This window comes from Pseudophryne corroboree, chromosome 5 (genome assembly GCF_028390025.1).
Source record: "Pseudophryne corroboree isolate aPseCor3 chromosome 5, aPseCor3.hap2, whole genome shotgun sequence".
Classification (NCBI taxonomy): Eukaryota; Metazoa; Chordata; class Amphibia; order Anura; family Myobatrachidae; genus Pseudophryne; species Pseudophryne corroboree.
The window spans coordinates 137,067,686-137,088,008 of NC_086448.1; the positions used below are offsets into that span (position 1 = coordinate 137,067,686).

A 20,323-nucleotide genomic window follows, 5' to 3' on the forward strand; every position below is an offset into this window, starting at 1 on the left:
CACAGACATGCTAAAACATGCTTGACAATGTCTCAAATGTTCTTCATCTGTGAAACGTTTTAACTAAATGCCTGATTGCAAATAACACTTGTATTAAGCAAAGTATCTAATTTCTGCCTAGTGCAGAAATTTTACATATTTGTGAGCGTTAAATGATACTTTCTATGCAATACAGTAACTTGTACTGTATTTAGGTTTAGTACATTTTTAACAACTACCAGGCAAAGTCCAACAGTACATTTTATTCCAAGAGATCTCTGTGAAATTTCAATATTCCAAAAACTCCTTAAAAAAAACATATTAATATATTTGCAGAGGATTTCATATTTCAAAATCAGAAACATTCCCCAAACTGGATTTAATTTGATCTTTTACTTACATAATAGCTGAAGTTCTTGAGGGAACTATACTCCTGCAAATAATTTCTACCAATTACTCTTACATGTACCATCGGTAGGCTTTAGCTGGCAGTGAAACTTACCAGAGGAGCCACAAGTGATCTCTGGGCTTATGTGGATCTCAGTATTTCCCAGACTTGTGCAAAACTGACTTTCTCTCACAATAAATACCAAAGCCAATACATTCCACAATAATCTCTATATTATATGCTATTGTTTACTTAGCATATCGTGTGTGTGTGTGTGTGTGTGTGTGTGTGTGTGTGTGTGTGTGTGTAGTGTGTGTGTGTGTGTGTGTGTGTGTGTGTGTGTGTGTGTGTCTGTGTGTGTGTGTGTGTGGTGTGTGTGGTGTGTGTGTGTGTGTGTGTGTGTGTGTGTGTGTGTGTGTGTGTGTGTGTGTGTGTGTGTGTGTGCGTGTGACACATATATTTAAAACGGCAATGGGTCGGTGTGGCTAGATTACCTGACAGGCTTATATCTAGTCGTACAAATTATTTTTCTATTATTAATTATTTAAATATTCAGAATTACATTTAAATTAGATCATAGGATATTTTTAAGTCTTAGGAAACAAATGACAGTGATAAGTTATCTCATGGTTGGTAAGATTCATATTAAATGCCATTTTTGTTTTATTCCAATGAAATTTCAGAAGGGGCATCCTCTATCCTCTGGGGATAAAAGAGGGAAGGGGCATCACACCTAAAATTGACCGTTCCATTGCTTAGTAGTAGTGGGCCATTCCTGGTGCCCCTTGGCAGGTGGATACCAAGTTCCTTTATTTAGTTACTTGTGTTCCCTTTGGTATTATTAATTAGTTTGCCTTCTTTAAAACAAAATAAAAAAATTACCCACTTAAAAAAGTTACCTTTTTAATTAATATATACCTAAAACCTTTCTAACTTGTTAAATATTAATTATAGGTTTTTTTTTAATTGAGGAAACTTTTTTAAATGTTTTTTTTTAAAGAAGGCAAACTAGGAATTGACTGGCCCAATATTGAGTAACCGGACAGCCATTCAGGAGCAGCATCTGCTCTAGGATTTCATAATCTAACTGTACTCTGTATTGGGCCAGTCACCCCGAGGAGTAGGTGTCACGTCCAGTCAGTGATTCGAGACCCACTATGGAACCGCACTCAAAATTGAATAGCATTGGGCTCTCACAGACATTAGAGGTAACACCAGATGTTTCTTATCAATACTTTCTATGCAGTTTGACATAAGATACATGCAGGGACATGTTATGGGAGCCACCTTCTCTCTGTGGGTCCTCACACCATACAGTGGCAAATTTAGGGGGGGGGGGGCACCAAGGCACGTGCCCCCTCTGTCATTTTTAATTGATTTTTTGTATTTTTATTGTTTTTGTACTGCGCGCACCCACCCGACATGAGGCTGCTGCTGGATGATCGTTCATGTCCCCCTGCCCCCTCCCCTGTTAGCTGCTGCTGCTCTGCTCCACGCCAGTGTGTTCCTCCTCCTGATTGGCTCCCTTGAGAAATGTGACATGCAGTCAGTGCAGAGGAGCCGAGCAGGAGGAGGAACTTCCCAGATTCAGCCTGCCGCCGCTGAGGGTCAGCACCCAGTCAAACAGCACACCGGCACCGCACAGAGGAACAGTGCACCACAGCACCCAGTGTGTGTGACCAGCAGCCCACCCGTAAACAGCAGCGCAAGGGTCCGGGACAGCAGCCGCCGGCACTGCCAACCAGGGACAGCGCACCAGCCAGCCCACCGAGCAAGAAGACGACGCCTGCCTGGCCCTACTTTCTGCTGGTGAGCGGTCTTTTGTAGGGGGAGGGGTCGCAAGTGGTGAGGGGTGGACAGAGCAAAGGCCTGGTGCTGCTGGGGAGGGAGAATGCTTTCTGCTGGTGAGTTTTTTTGTGCAGTTTCTAAGTAGGTTTGCCGGTACTCACCCGCTGCAATGTTTTCAGCGTGTCTTGTCCCGGAATTGTTGTCAGACACCCGCCCTGCAAATGCCTGGACACGCCTGCGCTGACTCACCACTCACCGAAAACGGTGAGTTGCCGTCCCGGAACGCCTTCCTGCTGTCAATCTTCATGCGATCGTCGCTTCGATCGCTTTCTTTGCTGTTCTTGTCGTTGCCCAGCAATGGCCGTCGCTGGGCAACAATGCGTCTGCCGTGCCTGTGCAGTTTCCGACCAGTTCGCATGGCTGCACAAACCAGCAGCACGCAAACGGGTCGGAATGACCCCCGTAAGGTATGAGAACCAACCGTGGACCTGTACCCACTCCAGCAGTACATTTCGACCATAGACACACTTGATACTCACATTGAGAACTTGGCCACACACTCTCACACAATTGGTCACACTCAATAAAACTTGGTCATGCCCACTCCACTTCTAACTCCACCCCTCCTTGATAGCCCAACCACTTATGGTGCCCTCCCTGTAATTTTTTTCTGGATCCGCCCCTGACGCCATATATGTGCTACAGCCTATTGTGAATGCACGTGCGCCAGCACCATTTTTGTGTAGATGCACCACAAGGTAGGTATTGAATAGGTAATGGGTACCCTATGTGAGCCCTTCTTTACTCAGTGGCACATGTGTACAGCACACCCTGCACCCAGTACAGATGCAACACGTGGGATTTGGTTTCAGATTTCAGCTTCCGAACTACAAGATAGTTAATCCTGTAATTTGGGACTGGAAACTGTATGTTGGTTTGCAAGGTTCTGGTATGAATGGTCGACCATGTTATGGTCGACAGTCATTAGATCGACCACTATTGGCATGGTCGACATGGACAAATGGTCGACACATGAAAATGGTCGACACGTGAAAGATCAACGCACGAAAAGGTCGACATGGTTTTTTTTTTTACCCTTTTTGTGTCATTTTCTGCGTAAAGTGACGGGGAACCCCAGTTAGTGCACCGCGTCCCCTTGCATGGCTTGCTTCGGGCAAGGTGCCTCGCTCCGCTACCGCAGAGCTCGGCACAGATTACCGTTCCCTATCATAGTCCACGTGGATCGTAAAGTATGGAAAAGTTCCCCAAAAGGAAAAAAACATTTAAAAACTCATGTCGACCTTTTCATGTGTCGACCATGTGTCCATGTCAGCCATGTCAATGTCGACCAATAGTGGTCGACCTAATAACTGTCGACCATAACATGGTCGACCATCCAAACGGATACCGGTTTGCAAACCATGCTAAAATCTCATTCAATGTTAATGAATAAACATTATTAATTAGATCTTTTGTCAGGTGTTAAGGCGGGTACACACTACCCGATGTTTAAATGCCGGCGGTGAACAATTATATCATTGAGCGATAGAGCGTTCAATGATATAGTGCATACACAATGAAAATTCAGTGATGTCACCGCCGGCATTCCCGAACATGCAGCTCAGTCCGACATTGACAGGTTAAGATGCATGTCAGTTCAATATTGGTGAATGCTGAACGACATGCAGGAGTGTGCATCGTTCATCGTTCACTAATATCACCCCCATACACACTGGACAATTTCAGGCTAAAAAGAAACAGTAGCGACATAAATGTCGTTGTTGTTTATTTTTTAGTTAGAAATCACCTAGTGTGTACCCGCCTTTAATGTTCATGAACGATGTTAATCAAAGCTTTGACCAATGATGGAACTAACGTGTCTGCAGAGGCTGCAATTGCTAGGGGGGCTGGTGGTTAGATTCTGCATTTGAGTATTACTGGGGCGAATCCATGATATTTGGGGCATTGGGAGTGGCATCAAGTCTCTCATTAAAATAAGGCAATTGAGTGCACCAATGCCATCTCCCGCCTCTGACTTTAAAATCTCTCTTGGAAAATATAAATTCTTAAAATACAGATAAATCTTTTTATTCATTTTTAAGATTCATTTGACTTAGGTCAGAGCACCATTGTAATCATTTTTTATCTTCTTTTCAACACTGTGCCCAAGGTTTTGAAGCTTAGATATAAATATTTAGGAGCAGAAATAAGAATGAGTGATATTCTAGTTCTCACTCGTTACTAATCTTACATGGTGCTCCAACCAATCAGCTTGTAACTGTCATTTTTTTCAAACACATAACAGTTAGGAGTTGATTGGTTGGAGCACCATTTCACATTAGTAACAACTATAATATCACCAGTCCATTTGTGCGGATATGTAAGATTGTACAGGCAATGTCATGATGTAAAAGGAGAGGAATGAAAAAAAGATCCACAGAGAAAATGTTAGATAATGAAAGTAACAGGGTTCCCAATGGTACAAGGTATAAACATACAGTTAGGCTCCTTGTCAGTCTTATGTATGTTGACTTTGGTGTGAAATGCACCAATGTTTTTGGAATTGTTTCCTATTTCTCTTTCTAGCATAGAAATATTCTAAGTTCTGCATGCACTGCAAGTCTGAGAAACGTCCTGTTCTTCATCGAGTCTGGGGTCTGTCATAATCTGTCTAGGAACCTTCATCTTTCATGGTTAATTCTGAAGCATGTTTCAGATCACCTACTTTCAGTTTGCTGGCTGACTATGAAATATAAGCTTCTAGGATTTGTCATTAATTAGTTGAATCCATTCTTCTTCCTTTTATCTTTGCTATATTCCCAATGCCACTGGTCTCCACATGACCCCAAAATACAGATACACACTGAGCTTAATAGTCGGCAAGAGGTTCTTTGATATAAAACATTTACAACTTTTAAAGTGCTCAATTAAATTTCACGTGTCAAGACATTTTGTCCCAAAAATATTTTTTTCCATTTTGTCCCAAAAAATGTTTTTGGTTTTGCACCCCAATTATAATCAGGGAAAAGATCAGGCATAAAAGAACATATCTTCATGCAAATGTTCAGTTGGATGCATAAGCGTTACACAATACTAGCATAAACACCAGGTTTTCTCCAGAATATACTGTATATACCACATATTATGGCCAAAGCAACATAGAGCAGTGGTTTCCAAATATTTTTGAATCACAGCACTCAAGAGTATCAGAATTTTTTTCACACACACCTAGGCTAAAAGTTTCTTATTGAAAAATTCAGAAAAACAATTAAATGAAGTAAATTGTGTTTGTATGTCATCCTAAATTTCAGTTATGTGGTGAGGGACAGGACTCGCTTCTGTTTGTCCACATATTTTATGATTGGCAGCCACAAAACCTGGTTTTGCCTAATAAATTGAACATAAATAGTTTGAGTTGTCCTGGACCACCAACACCAACCCAGAGCACCCCTGCAAGTGCCCCTAGGCACCCCAGGGTGTCACGGCATCCAGTTTGGGAACCACTGACATAGAGAGAGCACAGAAGCAAGTGTAGATGAGGATTGACTGCATTACAAGTAAAGGAAAAGGTTGCATTATCCTAATTGTACGCAATACAATAAAGTAATGACATGTGATATATACAAGAAAGAATCATGGTATTTATTACTAAATGTAAAAGTCACGTTTCACATATAAAATAGCATTAATACAAACATAAATTAAAAAGAAAATGCAAATTAAATAAATTTAATGCTTTTCCCTTCATAAATCTAATGCATTTCTTCTATTTTCAATTTTCAATACCCAATCAGCCAGTCAGAATTGACTAACTACTTCTTTTGCATCTCTTTGCACCACCCAGAAGAGATACTGTACATCTCCTGACAAGTGCATAGACTGCATACACATCTGAGTCCCGGTCTACTTCAGCTGCAAATAAATAGACATACCTTTACTGTAGTTTGCCTTAATTCCCCTTCTCTTCCCATCCCCATTCTGCTTCTACAACTGTATGGGCATGTAAGTATCAGATGTAGACAAGAAATACACAAGGGATTTTTCCCACGCACTCTGCTGGCTGTTAGTAAGAAGAGCTATATACTATGTAATAATAGGAAATTTAGAGCTCTTCGTTACATATGTTTTGCAAAAGATATGATAAGCCTCCAGGCCACTTCACGGCTGCTCTATTACTGGAGGTCCCTATCTAAGCATAGGTCCAGGGCTTGGACCCCACAAAGTCGGCTCAGGCCCGACCACCCCAGGGCAGCACACCATTGAAATACTAAAGTGTTAATATGTGTTAAGAAAGAAGCAGAAGCTATGGGTTAGAAAGTGCTACAAAAATAAGGGTGTTAATAAAATACTCAAAAGAGTAATGTTAGTGAAAAAATAGGAGTGTTACATAAGTGCTAAATAAATAATATGGCATGCTACCCCAAGGTGGCCCAGCCCCACCAGACCCGGGGGGTACCACTCCCCAAACCCATACACAGCATAATAATAATAACATCCACTATGGGTCATACAATTGCTTAATGTATGGCCACATGATAATGGCACATACAGAACATATCCAGATTGAGAGCTAGTTTACCTGGAGGCACCCCTGTATCCTCCAAATGGCACCACAGGACCCAGCATGCCCTCCTAATGCTGGCTCCATCTATGCCTCTCTGAACTGCAATAAATAGTGGAAAACTGCTCTAATCAAGCTGGTAACAATCCCCAGGTGCTGCGGGAGGGGGTTACTCTAGACAAGAAATACACAAGGGATTTTTCCCACGCACTCTGCTGGCTGTTAGTAAGAAGAGCTATATACTATGTAATAATAGGAAATTTAGAGCTCTTCGTTACATATGTTTTGCAAAAGATATGATAAGCCTCCAGGCCACTTCACGGCTGCTCTATTACTGGAGGTCCCTATCTAAGCATAGGTCCAGGGCTTGGACCCCACAAAGTCGGCTATGATAAGCCTCCAGGCCACTTCACGGCTGCTCTATTACTGGAGGTCCCTATCTAAGCATAGGTCCAGGGCTTGGACCCCACAAAGTCGGTTCAGGCCCGACCACCCCAGGGCAGCACACCATTGAATTACTCAATCTGCTATGTTCTGTATGTGCCATTATCATGTGGCCATACATTAAGCAATTGTATGACCCATAGTGGATGTTATTATTATTATGCTGTGTATGGGTTTGGGGAGTGGTACCCCCCGGGTCTGGTGGGGCTGGGCCACCTTGGGGTAGCATGCCATATTATTTATTTAGCACTTATGTAACACTCCTATTTTTTCACTAACATTACTCTTTTGAGTATTTTATTAACACCCTTATTTTTGTAGCACTTTCTAACCCATAGCTTCTGCTTCTTTCTTAACACATATTAACACTTTAGTATTTCAATGGTGTGCTGCCCTGGGGTGGTCGGGCCTGAGCCGACTTTGTGGGGTCCAAGCCCTGGACCCATGCTTAGATAGGGACCTCCAGTAATAGAGCAGCCGTGAAGTGGCCTGGAGGCTTATCATATCTTTTGCAAAACATATGTAACGAAGAGCTCTAAATTTCCTATTATTACATAGTATATAGCTCTTCTTACTAACAGCCAGCAGAGTGCGTGGGAAAAATCCCTTGTGTATTTCTTGTCTAGAGTAACCCCCTCCCGCAGCACCTGGGGATTGTTACCAGCTTGATTAGAGCAGTTTTCCACTATTTATTGCAGTTCAGAGAGGCATAGATGGAGCCAGCATTAGGAGGGCATGCTGGGTCCTGTGGTGCCATTTGGAGGATACAGGGGTGCCTCCAGGTAAACTAGCTCTCAATCTGGATATGTTCTGTATGTGCCATTATCATGTGGCCATACATTAAGCAATTGTATGACCCATAGTGGATGTTATTATTATTATGCTGTGTATGGGTTTGGGGAGTGGTACCCCCCGGGTCTGGTGGGGCTGGGCCACCTTGGGGTAGCATGCCATATTATTTATTTAGCACTTATGTAACACTCCTATTTTTTCACTAACATTACTCTTTTGAGTATTTTATTAACACCCTTATTTTTGTAGCACTTTCTAACCCATAGCTTCTGCTTCTTTCTTAACACATATTAACACTTTAGTATTTCAATGGTGTGCTGCCCTGGGGTGGTCGGGCCTGAGCCGACTTTGTGGGGTCCAAGCCCTGGACCTATGCTTAGATAGGGACCTCCAGTAATAGAGCAGCCGTGAAGTGGCCTGGAGGCTTATCATATCTTTTGCAAAACATATGTAACGAAGAGCTCTAAATTTCCTATTATTACATAGTATATAGCTCTTCTTACTAACAGCCAGCAGAGTGCGTGGGAAAAATCCCTTGTGTATTTCTTGTCTAGAGTAACCCCCTCCCGCAGCACCTGGGGATTGTTACCAGCTTGATTAGAGCAGTTTTCCACTATTTATTGCAGTTCAGAGAGGCATAGATGGAGCCAGCATTAGGAGGGCATGCTGGGTCCTGTGGTGCCATTTGGAGGATACAGGGGTGCCTCCAGGTAAACTAGCTCTCAATCTGGATATGTTCTGTATGTGCCATTATCATGTGGCCATACATTAAGCAATTGTATGACCCATAGTGGATGTTATTATTATTATGCTGTGTATGGGTTTGGGGAGTGGTACCCCCCGGGTCTGGTGGGGCTGGGCCACCTTGGGGTAGCATGCCATATTATTTATTTAGCACTTATGTAACACTCCTATTTTTTCACTAACATTACTCTTTTGAGTATTTTATTAACACCCTTATTTTTGTAGCACTTTCTAACCCATAGCTTCTGCTTCTTTCTTAACACATATTAACACTTTAGTATTTCAATGGTGTGCTGCCCTGGGGTGGTCGGGCCTGAGCCGACTTTGTGGGGTCCAAGCCCTGGACCTATGCTTAGATAGGGACCTCCAGTAATAGAGCAGCCGTGAAGTGGCCTGGAGGCTTATCATATCTTTTGCAAAACATATGTAACGAAGAGCTCTAAATTTCCTATTATTACATAGTATATAGCTCTTCTTACTAACAGCCAGCAGAGTGCGTGGGAAAAATCCCTAGTGTATTTCTTGTCTAGAGTAACCCCCTCCCGCAGCACCTGGGGATTGTTACCAGCTTGATTAGAGCAGTTTTCCACTATTTATTGCAGTTCAGAGAGGCATAGATGGAGCCAGCATTAGGAGGGCATGCTGGGTCCTGTGGTGCCATTTGGAGGATACAGGGGTGCCTCCAGGTAAACTAGCTCTCAATCTGGATATGTTCTGTATGTGCCATTATCATGTGGCCATACATTAAGCAATTGTATGACCCATAGTGGATGTTATTATTATTATGCTGTGTATGGGTTTGGGGAGTGGTACCCCCCGGGTCTGGTGGGGCTGGGCCACCTTGGGGTAGCATGCCATATTATTTATTTAGCACCTATGTAACACTCCTATTTTTTCACTAACATTACTCTTTTGAGTATTTTATTAACACCCTTATTTTTGTAGCACTTTCTAACCCATAGCTTCTGCTTCTTTCTTAACACATATTAACACTTTAGTATTTCAATGGTGTGCTGCCCTGGGGTGGTCGGGCCTGAGCCGACTTTGTGGGGTCCAAGCCCTGGACCTATGCTTAGATAGGGACCTCCAGTAATAGAGCAGCCGTGAAGTGGCCTGGAGGCTTATCATATCTTTTGCAAAACATATGTAACGAAGAGCTCTAAATTTCCTATTATTACATAGTATATAGCTCTTCTTACTAACAGCCAGCAGAGTGCGTGGGAAAAATCCCTTGTGTATTTCTTGTCTAGAGTAACCCCCTCCCGCAGCACCTGGGGATTGTTACCAGCTTGATTAGAGCAGTTTTCCACTATTTATTGCAGTTCAGAGAGGCATAGATGGAGCCAGCATTAGGAGGGCATGCTGGGTCCTGTGGTGCCATTTGGAGGATACAGGGGTGCCTCCAGGTAAACTAGCTCTCAATCTGGATATGTTCTGTATGTGCCATTATCATGTGGCCATACATTAAGCAATTGTATGACCCATAGTGGATGTTATTATTATTATGCTGTGTATGGGTTTGGGGAGTGGTACCCCCCGGGTCTGGTGGGGCTGGGCCACCTTGGGGTAGCATGCCATATTATTTATTTAGCACTTATGTAACACTCCTATTTTTTCACTAACATTACTCTTTTGAGTATTTTATTAACACCCTTATTTTTGTAGCACTTTCTAACCCATAGCTTCTGCTTCTTTCTTAACACATATTAACACTTCAGTATTTCAATGGTGTGCTGCCCTGGGGTGGTCGGGCCTGAGCCGACTTTGTGGGGTCCAAGCCCTGGACCTATGCTTAGATAGGGACCTCCAGTAATAGAGCAGCCGTGAAGTGGCCTGGAGGCTTATCATATCTTTTGCAAAACATATGTAACGAAGAGCTCTAAATTTCCTATTATTACATAGTATATAGCTCTTCTTACTAACAGCCAGCAGAGTGCGTGGGAAAAATCCCTTGTGTATTTCTTGTCTAGAGTAACCCCCTCCCGCAGCACCTGGGGATTGTTACCAGCTTGATTAGAGCAGTTTTCCACTATTTATTGCAGTTCAGAGAGGCATAGATGGAGCCAGCATTAGGAGGGCATGCTGGGTCCTGTGGTGCCATTTGGAGGATACAGGGGTGCCTCCAGGTAAACTAGCTCTCAATCTGGATATGTTCTGTATGTGCCATTATCATGTGGCCATACATTAAGCAATTGTATGACCCATAGTGGATGTTATTATTATTATGCTGTGTATGGGTTTGGGGAGTGGTACCCCCCGGGTCTGGTGGGGCTGGGCCACCTTGGGGTAGCATGCCATATTATTTATTTAGCACTTATGTAACACTCCTATTTTTTCACTAACATTACTCTTTTGAGTATTTTATTAACACCCCTATTTTTGTAGCACTTTCTAACCCATAGCTTCTGCTTCTTTCTTAACACATATTAACACTTTAGTATTTCAATGGTGTGCTGCCCTGGGGTGGTCGGGCCTGAGCCGACTTTGTGGGGTCCAAGCCCTGGACCTATGCTTAGATAGGGACCTCCAGTAATAGAGCAGCCGTGAAGTGGCCTGGAGGCTTATCATATCTTTTGCAAAACATATGTAACGAAGAGCTCTAAATTTCCTATTATTACATAGTATATAGCTCTTCTTACTAACAGCCAGCAGAGTGCGTGGGAAAAATCCCTTGTGTATTTCTTGTCTAGAGTAACCCCCTCCCGCAGCACCTGGGGATTGTTACCAGCTTGATTAGAGCAGTTTTCCACTATTTATTGCAGTTCAGAGAGGCATAGATGGAGCCAGCATTAGGAGGGCATGCTGGGTCCTGTGGTGCCATTTGGAGGATACAGGGGTGCCTCCAGGTAAACTAGCTCTCAATCTGGATATGTTCTGTATGTGCCATTATCATGTGGCCATACATTAAGCAATTGTATGACCCATAGTGGATGTTATTATTATTATGCTGTGTATGGGTTTGGGGAGTGGTACCCCCCGGGTCTGGTGGGGCTGGGCCACCTTGGGGTAGCATGCCATATTATTTATTTAGCACTTATGTAACACTCCTATTTTTTCACTAACATTACTCTTTTGAGTATTTTATTAACACCCTTATTTTTGTAGCACTTTCTAACCCATAGCTTCTGCTTCTTTCTTAACACATATTAACACTTTAGTATTTCAATGGTGTGCTGCCCTGGGGTGGTCGGGCCTGAGCCGACTTTGTGGGGTCCAAGCCCTGGACCTATGCTTAGATAGGGACCTCCAGTAATAGAGCAGCCGTGAAGTGGCCTGGAGGCTTATCATATCTTTTGCAAAACATATGTAACGAAGAGCTCTAAATTTCCTATTATTACATAGTATATAGCTCTTCTTACTAACAGCCAGCAGAGTGCGTGGGAAAAATCCCTTGTGTATTTCTTGTCTAGAGTAACCCCCTCCCGCAGCACCTGGGGATTGTTACCAGCTTGATTAGAGCAGTTTTCCACTATTTATTGCAGTTCAGAGAGGCATAGATGGAGCCAGCATTAGGAGGGCATGCTGGGTCCTGTGGTGCCATTTGGAGGATACAGGGGTGCCTCCAGGTAAACTAGCTCTCAATCTGGATATGTTCTGTATGTGCCATTATCATGTGGCCATACATTAAGCAATTGTATGACCCATAGTGGATGTTATTATTATTATGCTGTGTATGGGTTTGGGGAGTGGTACCCCCCGGGTCTGGTGGGGCTGGGCCACCTTGGGGTAGCATGCCATATTATTTATTTAGCACTTATGTAACACTCCTATTTTTTCACTAACATTACTCTTTTGAGTATTTTATTAACACCCTTATTTTTGTAGCACTTTCTAACCCATAGCTTCTGCTTCTTTCTTAACACATATTAACACTTTAGTATTTCAATGGTGTGCTGCCCTGGGGTGGTCGGGCCTGAGCCGACTTTGTGGGGTCCAAGCCCTGGACCTATGCTTAGATAGGGACCTCCAGTAATAGAGCAGCCGTGAAGTGGCCTGGAGGCTTATCATATCTTTTGCAAAACATATGTAACGAAGAGCTCTAAATTTCCTATTATTACATAGTATATAGCTCTTCTTACTAACAGCCAGCAGAGTGCGTGGGAAAAATCCCTTGTGTATTTCTTGTCTAGAGTAACCCCCTCCCGCAGCACCTGGGGATTGTTACCAGCTTGATTAGAGCAGTTTTCCACTATTTATTGCAGTTCAGAGAGGCATAGATGGAGCCAGCATTAGGAGGGCATGCTGGGTCCTGTGGTGCCATTTGGAGGATACAGGGGTGCCTCCAGGTAAACTAGCTCTCAATCTGGATATGTTCTGTATGTGCCATTATCATGTGGCCATACATTAAGCAATTGTATGACCCATAGTGGATGTTATTATTATTATGCTGTGTATGGGTTTGGGGAGTGGTACCCCCCGGGTCTGGTGGGGCTGGGCCACCTTGGGGTAGCATGCCATATTATTTATTTAGCACTTATGTAACACTCCTATTTTTTCACTAACATTACTCTTTTGAGTATTTTATTAACACCCTTATTTTTGTAGCACTTTCTAACCCATAGCTTCTGCTTCTTTCTTAACACATATTAACACTTTAGTATTTCAATGGTGTGCTGCCCTGGGGTGGTCGGGCCTGAGCCGACTTTGTGGGGTCCAAGCCCTGGACCTATGCTTAGATAGGGACCTCCAGTAATAGAGCAGCCGTGAAGTGGCCTGGAGGCTTATCATATCTTTTGCAAAACATATGTAACGAAGAGCTCTAAATTTCCTATTATTACATAGTATATAGCTCTTCTTACTAACAGCCAGCAGAGTGCGTGGGAAAAATCCCTTGTGTATTTCTTGTCTAGAGTAACCCCCTCCCGCAGCACCTGGTGATTGTTACCAGCTTGATTAGAGCAGTTTTCCACTATTTATTGAAGTATCAGATGTAACAATATCTGCAAACAGACATAAGCATGCACATTTCTTGTGCACATGAGGTTCAGAGAACAAAAATAAACATACTGTATGTTAAAAGCTACAAAAGCCCCAATAGATTTTCATCTAACAAATACAACATGCATGCCAGTGTTGCATGCATTGCTCTACTGGTAACCTGTGAGTAATGACTCCAGTGGTAACAGATCAGTGTTATGCAGGTGTTGGTGTACTGTGTATCTGTAGGTGTTGGTGTAATGTGTATCTGTAGGTGTTGGTGTACTGTATATCTGTAGGTGTTGGTGTACTGTGCATCTGTAGGTATTGGTGTACTGTGTAGGTGTTGGTGTACTGTGTAGGTGTAGGTGTTGGTGTACTGTGTATCTGTAGGTGTTGGTGTACTGTGTATCTGTAGGTGTTGGTGTACTGTGCATCTGTAGGTGTTGGTGTACTGTGTAGGTGATGGTGTACTGTGTAGGTGATGGTGTACTGTGTAGGTGTTGGTGTACTGTGTATCTGTAGGTGTTGGTGTACTGTGTATCTGTGAACAATTATTCCAGTAGTAACAGACAACTCTCTGAAAGGTTGCTTGCTGCAGTCTGCAGGTTTTGATTATTAGATATGACCTGTGGCTAAGATGGTTTGGTCTTACAGATATTACTTTGGTTTAAACAGTTTCATGTACAGTTTTTAACACCATTAACTGTTTACATTTTGCTAATCTGAAACAAACTTTTTTCTCCCAAAAATGTTCAGGTCTGGTGACTGAAAATACATGGCATATGGGAAATATTAATGCCATGCTTATGAAACCATTGGGTGATCACAAACCATACATGATCGGTGGGAGCGAACATTGTCATCCTGGAAGACTTCTGCCTACATTAGTATAGAAATGCTGCACCATGGGGTGAAGAGTTACTAGCACTGATCTAACCTTCAAATGAAATGACTGCACCCAATCAACATTATGGAACCACCAGGACACTTCACTATTCTCAAGGCTGTAGATCATAGCTTTGCACCACATATGTGTTCATTCATTGGTCGATCATGGTGAAGGATGTGATTCATCTGACCATATCACCTTCCTCTGCTGCCACATTGCCTTCCCTCGTTCCACCACTGAACTCACAAGTCTGCATGCCAGTTGTTTATGCCCATCCATTATAACCTGCCCTGTAAAGTTCTACATTAACATTTCTTACTGAGCCGCCTGCTTGTGCCACAGGCTGAAATTTATATTCAATTGATCTGGAGTTCCTCATCTGTTTTTACTTTGCACTTCACATTAATTCCCATCAGCATATAAACCAATTGCTAATGATGCTTTTCCTGGGAGTTCAAGGTTTATGGGTTCAGTTCCAACCAGAGCCTTATCTGTGTGGAGTTTTCATATTCTCTCTACGTTTTGCATGAGTTCATGCTACAGTTTCCTCCCACACTCCAACTAATTATGTTGTTAAATTACGTGAGTTGATAGGCTTATGACAAAAAGAGGCAATTGATACACGTGTGTATGTGGGTAGGCTAGTTAAACTATAACCCAGAGGTTCCCAAACGGTGTGCCGTGGCTTCCTGGTGTGCCTTGGGACACTTGCAGGGGTGCCCTGTGTTGGTGGTCCAGGACCAATTCAAATTATTCATGGTCAATATAATAGGCAAAACCAGTGCTAGTGGCTGCCAGTCATAAAATATGTGGCCAAACAGAAGCAAATCTTGTCCCTCACCACACAACTGACCCTAAGAATGACATATAAATGCAATCTACTTAATGTAATATTTCTTTCTAAATTTCTCAATAAGAAATTTTTGGCCTAGGGGTGCCGTGAAAAAAATTCTGATATTCTAGGGCGCCATGATTCAAAAAAGTTTGGAAACCACTGCTATAACCTGTAAAACCTGTAAACTGTAACCTAAGATAGGGCAGCAACTAATGTCAATGATTACATTGATGCTATGTAAATAAGCAATTGTAGTAGTAGTAGTAGTAGTAGTAGTAGTAGTAGTAGTAATAGTAGTAGTAGTAGTAGTAAATTGTGTATCAATTAATAATAATTACTGCATGTGTACAAAATAATGTACTATTAATAATATTGATAATTTCTTATTGTGGAAATAAAACCATATTGAATACAAATCTGAGCATATGATATTTTGTCTTCTCTATATACATTCAGTTAATGTGTAGATGATGGGCTAGACAGTCATTTGCTACACATTTTCTGTATATCAAAGCTACTGCATAACAGAGCATGTCTTCCTAGGATGACACACACTTCCCAGGAAATATTCCCTGATGATTGAATGACTGGACTTCAGACTATCATTGACCAAACAGTACGATTGGTGCTGTTGTATTAGATCTGCGGCAAGCTATGATCTCTATAGCCGCTTGCTTTGTTACACATCTGACTTCCCGGCATGGTGCGGAATATGTTAGGAGCTTATGGCAATGGACAACTATTACGTTTTCAAATTTCCACCAACGGTGTATTCCAAACAGTGTTGCTAAAACATTAACCAAACGATCATCTCTGTCAGTATCTTGTGTTTATTGCTTATTTATATACATTAGATTGTTTGCGATAGTTCTAACGACCATGGGCTCTACCTTTGATCACCATTGTTTATGGGGCATCTGCATTTTCTCTTAAACCACTGGAGGCAAAAATTACATTATTTTGTTTTTCATGATGAGATTCCATATGTAATTGGAGTCGGTGGAAATTAAATGCAATATCACAGCTGGGTGAGGGAACAATTAAAGTGCACAGCCAGGGGTCCTAGCTGTGCTCAGGAACATTCACAAAACCTCACTGTGTGCTGAAATGTTAGAACCTGTTTTAAAAACACAATGAAGCCTCTTCAAACGCTGCTCTTAAGTGGATCACTCATTAACCCCTTCTACACCGCATGATGATGAGAAAATGCAGAATGTCATTGCCTGATTATGCCACAGTGCTAAATGCTAGAGAGAAAAAAAGAATACCCCACCCCCACCCCCACTCAGACACAGACATTTTGGTCTATCAAGTTAGTGCACTCTCCATCGACAACTCTCTACTTATCAGATTCAGCATAGTAGTATGTGTGACATCTCTTTGTAGCCATCCCCAGCTCAGGACTGCTTCAGATAACTTTCCATTGATCTTTCAAGTTTAATAGACTGTCAAGATATATTAAAATTTCAGTGGCGTGTTTTGCCTTTTGGGGACAGGGTCCTGACCAGCAAATATGAAACTTTATTGTTCTCTTTTCTCCAAAATATCAATACACGTATCATGTTTTTAGATTGAGTAAGTATTCCCACATGTTGCATCAATAATTGAATTTTTATTGACATTTTGGCCAGGCTCCTAAAGATGACTATCATTCAGCTGCTCAGCACTCGATAGGTTTGAAGATTTGTTCTTTTTTTTTTTTCTTCTTTTTTTTTGGATTATTATTTTTATTATTTTCTTAGAAGATTACAAAAGAGAGAAACATTATTTTGAGGCATTTATTTACTGGAAGTTAAATCAGACTTGTGATATATGGAGTAGACAGACTGCTAGGATGAAGGGGATCAGCAGAAGGTACAGTACCATTGTCTAGGTGCTAGGATACCCCACAGAGTACAGGACTGTATTGCAAATAGACATTCTGGGTTTAATACACGCTTGCTGAATACATGCCTTTAAAATAATTACTTCAAACCAGAAAAAAATGAACAAAATAAAACACAAAGTAGCAAAGTTATTTACTGACCCTGGAACAGTATCTTTTTCTTTGTCTAAAGTGATAATATTAGTAACTTTTACTTGCTTTACATTTCTTATTTAAAACAGATGTATTTGAGAATAAAAGTGACAGTGATCAGTCATCAGCCCCATATAGATCGTGTATATGAAACAATCGTGGTGCTCGAATAAACCCACACTATCTGTGTATTGTAGAGAAACCTGCGACTCCCCATAATTCTGTATACTGCACTACACAGAATGGCTAATAAAATCGATCAATATCATATCTATCTATCTATCTATCTATCTATCTATCTATCTATCTATCTATCTGTTTATTTCATCTCTCTCTCTTACTTCTAGTAACAATTCTGATGGACACAATAAATAAAATGTAATGGGAATCTGCATGTGGAATTGGTAAGTGCCCTAGATGGCATGTGTTATTGCTTTGTGTTACACAAACATGAAAGTGTGGATGGACATATACTGACCTTTCAATACAGACTGAGGACGTGTCCTCGTTAGACCAAATTCCCACCATTTGTCATCAGCTCGGCACCTTTGGGTGCAATAAACGGACGACCCGGTGTATTTACCGTTAGGGTAATCTGACATGATGCACTGATGAGGAATATCACCTACATAGCGAATTTAGTACAAGTTAAAACTTCATATTTTGCAGAAGTGATAGTAATAGATATATAAGTTCATATACTGTAATACTTGCCCCTTATTGGTATACATAAAAAAACAATGATTACAAATATATTTTCAGTTTTCAGTAAATGTAACTGCCCAGGGTGACATTTATGAGATGTATAAAAAATGAACATAGAAATTCTGCCTTTAACCCTATCTGAGCCAGAGGAATCTATGTAGATTACAGCTGGTGAGTGATAAAATGCGAACTATTCTGATACTAAAACAAATAACAGTAGATACCGAATCTTCGCTTCATCTGATGTCGGTATAAAGCGTGTAATGTATAATTCTCACATTGTGTCAGACCTTTAGTATACTCAGATTAATATGTATTCACTTTTATAAACCACACTCGAGTTCTTAGGAAGAATATGCATTTATTAACTAGGATACACAATATAGACCAGTAATCTCTATACAGCGTTTTGCTGTATTTAAATCCTGAAAAATGTTACCATTATATTCATATAGATCTTCCGCACGAACTTGCAGCAGTCTGCAGACTGACTGTAAATTGGTTATAGCACAGGTGCACTACTGGTGACACAAGCCCGGCCTCACACCCACTGTAGCCAAATCTGTGTATCACACTCTGATGCTTTATTTCATGAGCCGTGACATTGTTTCACCATGCATCTAATTCCCCCGGCAATTAGAACATTGTATTCAGAATACAGAGGTTTCATTACACCGAATATCTCCGACTTAGAAGAAATATTCATACCTGCAGATACTCTTTATTATGTCATGTCAGGGACGCAAATTCTACATCAATATATATTAGCCCACTCCCTCTCTTTCATTCTTTCTCTCCCGACTATTATATATATATATATATATATATATATATATATATATAAGCGAGAGAGAGAGAGAGAGAGAGAGAGAGAGAGAGAGAGAGAGAGAGAGAGAATCTGCACAGCTAGTTGCATCGTACCTGGTAAACTCGGGAACTATTGGAGCAGACAGGCAATACCGTTGGGGAACTACTAGTCACATCAGGTGCTCCCACTATTTGTCCTGTCTGGTAGTAACTGCTGAAATTTCCGTTTGCTGAATAGCCACACCTTACTACTGTGGGAATAGATAAAATACTAATATATTACATACTAATAAATAAACATAAATCCCCATAAACTGTCTTTCTTTCTTTCTTTCTTTCTTTCTTTCTTTCTTTCTTTCTTTCTTTCTTTCTTTCTTTCTTTCTTTCTTTCTTTCTTTCTTTCTTTCTTTCTTTCTCATCTATCTATCTATCTATCTATCTATCTATCTATCTATCATTTCTATTTCAAGTATAATGTACTGTACATAGAATGACAGTGTGCTCCAGTGATACATCTGACACCTATCTATGACGTGTCTCTGTTCTGTACATTAGTGCTTCCCTACAGCCCAGTTACATTGAGATGTTCTGTAACTCCTGCAGTACGTTGAAACGGATTGTGATATGGTTGAATTTGAGAAAAAGAAAGAGAAGTCTCAGATAAAAGATTATCATTGTGATTTCTAGGCCCTGCATACTTTAGGCTTGCACAGAACACACACCTGATACCTTGTACTCTCTCTATGTTACAGGTAGTCTGGTATAGCACAAGAATGGATTGAAAATTCAGAATACAGGGATTAAATATTATTAATTGCTTTATATGAAAAAATATTTTAAATTGCATCATTGTATATGAAGCTAATAATAATACTATTACTGTTGTTGTTGTTGTTGTTGTTGTTGTTGTTGTTGTTGTTGTTGTTGTTGTTGTTGTTGTTGTTGTTGTTATTATTATTATTATTTAACTAACCATGAAAATAACCCAAGTAAATTAAAATGCATTATATGTTAACGTAACATGCAAAAAATTAAAAAATAAATATTGGCAATGTTCTGCCAATCAGTGTGGCGGTAATGCTCTATTTTAGTATTCTTGCAATCACTACTCATTCATTGAGAAGCCAGGTGTTTATCTATGAGGACTTTGCAGTCCTATAAAGTCAGCCTTAGTCCCAAGGGAATTTGTCAGTCTGTTTGAAATTAACACTAATTTAGCTAGTATATCAACAAGCCCTTCAGATAACGCGTAATATTGTCAGTGGACAAGTTAGATATCTCCAGGGTTCCTATAAGTGGAATCATTCAGTCATTATAGGCTGAGAACCAGTGCCTGAGTTTCTCACGATAAATAAGTCACTCACAGTGAGCCATGCACTAATCACCTGTATTATTTAATCAGTCTTTACTTCCTGCGCTAACCATTTTTCATAAGCAATTTCAGGGGTTGAAGT

The 20,323-nt window shown here is 41.1% G+C and overlaps 1 long non-coding RNA gene across 1 annotated transcript; it reads right to left on the minus strand.

Annotated features, from left to right (window-relative positions):
- Nucleotides 1-17,841: 17,841 nt before the first annotated feature.
- On the minus strand, nt 17,842-19,389 carry LOC134928858 (uncharacterized). Its single transcript, XR_010178074.1, has 3 exons — nt 19,355-19,389; nt 18,984-19,120; nt 17,842-17,982 (listed from the first exon to the last, which is right to left on the minus strand). It is a non-coding gene; the product is annotated as an uncharacterized LOC134928858 (long non-coding RNA).
- Between the last annotated feature and the right edge of the window lie 934 nt (nt 19,390-20,323).